This window comes from Uloborus diversus, chromosome 2, assembly GCF_026930045.1.
Source record: "Uloborus diversus isolate 005 chromosome 2, Udiv.v.3.1, whole genome shotgun sequence".
Lineage (NCBI taxonomy): Eukaryota > Metazoa > Arthropoda > Arachnida > Araneae > Uloboridae > Uloborus > Uloborus diversus.
Window position 1 is genome coordinate 139,972,248 of NC_072732.1, and position 6,000 is coordinate 139,978,247.

A 6,000-nucleotide genomic window follows, 5' to 3' on the forward strand; every position below is an offset into this window, starting at 1 on the left:
CGTTTTGCTAATGTTTAAAATGCAGGGAAAGGCTTTTTAGTGACAAGGCTAAACTGGATCCGGTAACTTAACTGTTTTACTTGTAAGACTCATTTTAGGAGAGTGAAGAAACGAAAAAGTGGTCAACAATGAACACACTCTACTAGAGTTAGTGTTAAATTTTCAACTATCAAAATACAAGCTACCAAGCAAGCAATTGTTTCATTCAAATGAAGAAGCAATAGTTCACGTGTCATATCTTGACGGGCGATTTTCTAGTATTTAAAGAAACTATTGGCTACTTCACTTGCCAATGGTTTAATCGAATGACTAAAATTGTTTATATGCGTCATTAATAAATAATTTGTTTCTTAAATTGAGCAGAAAATTGTAGTTGGGACAAACTAAAAAAAGTCAAAAAAAAAAAAAAAAACTTTCGAATTTTTAAAATTAATTTGAATTCTGAAATTTTGAATTCAAATTATGTTTTTTGCAATCACGAGTTGCAACAGGACCCTACTCATTAGGGTGGTCAAAAAAAGGCCCTTTTTAAAAAAATTCCTGATTTTTATTGGTCCTACCCCCTCATTTGGTTCCATCTGAGTAAAAAATAATTATTGTGAGGTTTGAGCTCATAATTTTAACATTTAGAGGTAGCTCAACCGCCTCAAATTTCCGCGTTTCACCATTTCATGCCATAAATGCAGATAGAAATAAAATTGACGGTAGGAAAAGTATATAATTTATTTAATTAAAATTGCCAGCATTTTGTAAGTTAAAAATAGTTACATAATAATAATATTTCAATAGTTATGTATATGACTTTCCTTAGTACACATAACAAACTCAGCTTTTTACATCCGGGATAAGCTCGTCAATGTTCTGCGACAACATGCAACAAGAATTGGAATTGTTCTTCATTGTGTGTCATTTTTCCATTAAACTCTTTTATAAGGGCTATACTCCTTTCAGCATTATCATTAACCACTGAAATTCCTTGAATAATCCCTTTTGCTTCCTTAAAATCTTCCTGAAGCTCCCAGATTTCTGGATCTACGTGAATGAAGGTATCAGGTAAACCCATGCTTTGAAAAAATGAAATTGACCCCTTTGTCTCAAGTTCAAATTTCATATCCATAAAATGTTTTAGCAAAATCTTAGGGCACTTCACCACATTATTTTTTCCGTTTACTTCATTCATCGCCTTCACCATCTGTCTTTTAATGCAGTGTGGCACTTTATTGGCAAAAAGGGCTAATGCCACGAGCTCTTCTGACAAATACCACAGGTGATTGGCAAATTTCTGCTTTGCAGTTTTGCTTATGTTTTCATCAATCTTTTTATACTTCAATAAAGATTTCATTAAAATCGTTATACAGTGCATTTTGAGGCATAAAAGCAGTCATTCAAGCCTTTAAATATACACATACAACAAATATGCATATTTTTTGCAATCCCTTTTCTTCTATTGACGTGATGGTAAACAGCTAAACATCCATATTTTGAAACAATACAAAATTTTGTGCATCCATCTAGCATGATGCATAGCCCCAGGTGCTACAAATTTGATACCATGTGGAGGAGCTTTACCGAGAAATATCGAGCATACTTCAAGACATTCTCGATAATCATCTCTCGCTTGCGTATCATGTAGTAATCTTCCAGCAAATACTATTGTATCATCCTTTACATCTGTCACTTGTGCCAAAATGTCCTTATTGTTGATGCCTATGATGTATTTGTCTTCGCCTATGAATTCCCAGTAGGCCTGGAATCGTTTAAAAAGAGGTACGTCTGGTGCTGAAGAAAAACCCAAACATTTATTAAACACCGCGCCAATAATTAATTCCATAATGTGATGTTGACATGGAAAATATAGTAACCTTTTCTTTAGTTTTTGTTCTAGTAAAACACGGGTACCCTTGCTTACCCCGGTATTGACACTCGTTGTGTCAAAGCACATTGCAGAAACTTTGTCAGTTAGGCCCCAATCCTGCAAAGCTCACCTTCTTTACTTTTTTGTGTCATACTTTTTTTTTTGTTCAATAACTTCCATTGTTAATACAGTTTTTCTAACTTGGGCTGACAGTTTTGGGGTCTTTGTACGGGTATTCTGGCTTTCTGCCAAAATTTTGTTATTTCTTCAATTGTATTTCTTGAAGATCCTCTTACGGTTTTCTTTAATTCAATATGGTTATGAAGAAACATATCCAATGCCATACGAATTGAAGGTAGTTTACTACCTGTAAACTCACTTATGGTTGAACTAAGAAGAGAAACCTCTGATCTTGATCTAATTGATGTATTTTCCATGCTCAGTTATTTTAAAGTAAAGAGAGAGATGCATTTCAAAAATAAGTGCAAACTGCCATTCCAATCAAATGAAATCAAAACCAAAACAATTAAGAATACATACATAAGCAACAACAAGTTGAAATTTTTTTTCGATCACGACTGTTAAAGGAATAGATTTTATGTATTTACTTGTATTTACAAAAGTATCTTCATAATGGCTATTGTTAAAAATAGCAATTGTATTTTACCTTAGTGAGGTCAATGGTCGTACGCGTTCTCTTCAGTAATGATGAAAACTTTATCTGCATTGAGCTACCTCTAAATATTATCGAAATGTTTTCAAATTTTGTCTGATTTATTTTTTAACACATTGAAACAAAATGGGAGGGTAGGACTCAAAAAATTTTCACCTTCGAAATTTTGGACCACCCTACTACTCATTGCTATGGTTACCACCCCACTAGCTTGTTTTTAGAAACGGTTCCTGTCCCTCCTCTTGGGCGGTAGCGTGTGCATAGTGTAGGCTTGTGTGTGTGCGTAGACCTGTGTGTATACACGTTGGCGTGTGTGTATGTGTGTAAAGGCGCGTGTGTGGATGTGTGTGAGTGTGTATGAGTGTGCGTGTGTGTAGGTCATGGACGCCACCGGCCAGGAGCAGCGGATACCGGGAGGAGTCGCGCCTGCAGAGGACGGTGGGGTTGAAAAAGGAACCAAACACCAAGGACGGTCAAATAAAAACAATTAGCAATCGTGATTGCTCAAAAAAAAAAAAAAAAAAAATCCATGATGAATAAAAACTGATAAGTTTTTACTGTAATAACGTTTAATAAAGTTTTAATATAACGTTAAAAACCCCTATATTTTCAAAATGTCAGATTTGATACTTGATTTTACTGTTGTAACAATTATTACTTTCTTCTATATCTAATATATAGAAGAAAGTATTGGATTCGTGCAAATTTTCGAATTTCGAATTTTGACGGATTCGAACGTTTTGAGGTGTGCTGAGTCCATTTCGACCATTTTTGGAAAATGTCTCTGTGTGTGTGTGTGTATGTCTGTGTGTGTATGTGTGTCACGTCTGTGTGTGACCAGTTTTTTGTGGCCGCTCTACAACAAAAACTACCGCATGAAATCGAACGAAATTTAGTACACATATGTGCCCCTATGTGAACTTGTGCCCATTAGTTTTTGGCGCGAATTCCTCCAAGGGGGGTGGAGCAATGGGACGTTTTTCGAGTTACGCGTGCTTGCTATTCCTCAGGAAGTAACTGGCGGAATCAAACAAAATTTGGTCCATATGTTGATATTAACAGGAACAGGTGCTGATTCAATTTTGGTGTCAATAACTCAAACGGGGGTTGAGCTATAGAACGTTTCTTGTCGTCAATTGTGACTGCTGTATCTCAAGAAATAATGAACGGAATGAAAGAAAAATTTATCGGCAAGTAGCCCTTAGTGGGTATAAGAACTGATTTTATTTTTGTGTCAACAGCTAAAAAGGGGGTGGCGCAATCACCCGTTCTTTTTTTCCATTTTGAGTGCCCTATCTCAAGAAGTAATGCTACGTTCTGGTTGAAATTTGGAATATATGTGAATCCATATGTAAACAGGCTTTGGTTCAATTTTGACGCCGATCGCTCCAAGAGGTGTTGATTTTTTTTTTTTTTTGCGAATAAAAATATCTTTATCAATGCAACAATAAGAAAGATAAATCGTAATAGATTGTCGTCTGCGTATTTCTCGTGATTTTAATTGTATGGAAATGATCGGAAATATTATCTCAATGATTTAAAATTTTTAACTGTTGCCATCTTATGTTTGTTAACAAATAAAATATTTGTAATTAATTCAAGCAAGGCTTTTAAAATAACTTTCAATTTTCGCTCTTTGCTTTACTTTTGCAATAATTCAGACATTGGGATGGTCGTCAAGTTTTTGCATGTGTAATTTTGTTTTTGTTGGGAATATTGCTTCCTCGTCAAGCATGGGGAGGGATCAGAAAAAAAAAAAAAGAAAAATATAGAAGAAAGTTTCGTGATGGCCACAACATACTAGTTTACGAATACCAGCCATTTAAAAATAATAAGCAGCATATTAGGGAATAAATACACAAAAAATTAAAGGCAAATGATTTAATAGTATCATTACAATGCACAAATAATAAAAAAAACCACGTAGGATAATTTTAATTATGAATTTATTCGAAAATATTTCAGTGTACGATGACTTTTGTGGCGTATCTTTTCTCCGTGTCTTCGTTTTTTGACAAATTTCAAAAATAAAATCTGGCAATATTTCGAAAAAAACTACTGGGTTTTATTCAGAATGGCATAGGAATGGTGTGAAAAAAAATTGGACTTCATATTCGAATTCAGATTTGCGTTATTTTGGTTTTACTACAAAATTTCAAGGTGTACGAACACTTTTGGGAGCCACTGTATGTGTGTGTGTATGTATGTGTGTGTGTGTGTGTGTGTCACGTCTGTGTGTGACCAGTTTTTTGTGGCCGCTCTACAGCAAAAACTACCGCATGAAATCGAACGAAATTTGGTACACATATGTGCCCCTATGTGAACTTGTGCCCATTGGTTTTTGGCGCGAATTCCTCCAAGGGGGGTGGAGCAATGGGACGTTTTTTGAGTTACGCGTGCTTGCTATTCCTCAGGAACTAACTGGCGGAATCAGACAAAATTTGGTCCATATGTTGCCATTAACAGGAACAGGTGCTGATTCAATTTTGGTGTCAATAACTCAAACGGGGGTTGAGCTATAGAACGTTTTTTGTCGTCAATTGTGACTGCTGTATCTCAAGAAATAATGAACAGAATGAAAGAAAAATTTATCGGCAAGTAGTCCTTAGTGGGTATCAGAGCTGATTTTATTTTGGTGTCAAAAGCTAAAAAGGGGGTAGCGCAATCGCCCGTTCTTTTTTTCCATTGTGAGTGCCCTATCTCAAGAAGTAATACTACGTTCTGGTTGAAATTTGGAATATATGTGAATCCATAATTAAACAGACTTTGGTTCAATTTTGACCCCAATTGCTCCAAGAGGTGTTGATTTTTTTTTTTTTTTTTTGCGAATAAAAATGGTTTTATTAATGCAACAATAAGAAAGATAAATCGTAATAGATTGTCGTCTGGGTATTTCTCGTGATTTTAATTGTATGGAAATGATCGGAAATATTATCTCAATGATTTAAAATTTTTAACTGTTGCCATCTTATGTTTGTTAATAAATAAAATATTTGTAATTAATTCAAGCAAGGCTTTTAAAATAACTTTCAATTTTCGCTCTTTGCTTTGCTTTTGCAATTCGGAACTCCAGCGCTCGAATACGCTACCTTGCGGTGATTTATAAAACTGCGTCTGCACCTAAAACATTGCCACGTTGCGCATCACGTGTGTCTGTTGACGTAAACACAGGCAGTTTGTTCTGAGTATTTATTAACGCAATCGATGTGTCTTAGTTTGCTTTCAGCTACAGAAATTAATTCGTCCCCTAAGAGTATTCTCGAGCTTCTCAAAATAATGTTAGTTTTCCTTATTTCTTTCAAAAAAGTATTAAATGGTGGACGCGTAAAAAAGAAAACTCTGGATTAACAAAATTGGATAACGTTATACCAGGTAAAATTTTTTATTGTATGAATTTGTAAGAATATGAGTTTTTTTTAATCTTAAATTAATTTAACTAATCATATTTTACAGCAGCATTTAGTTGGAATGG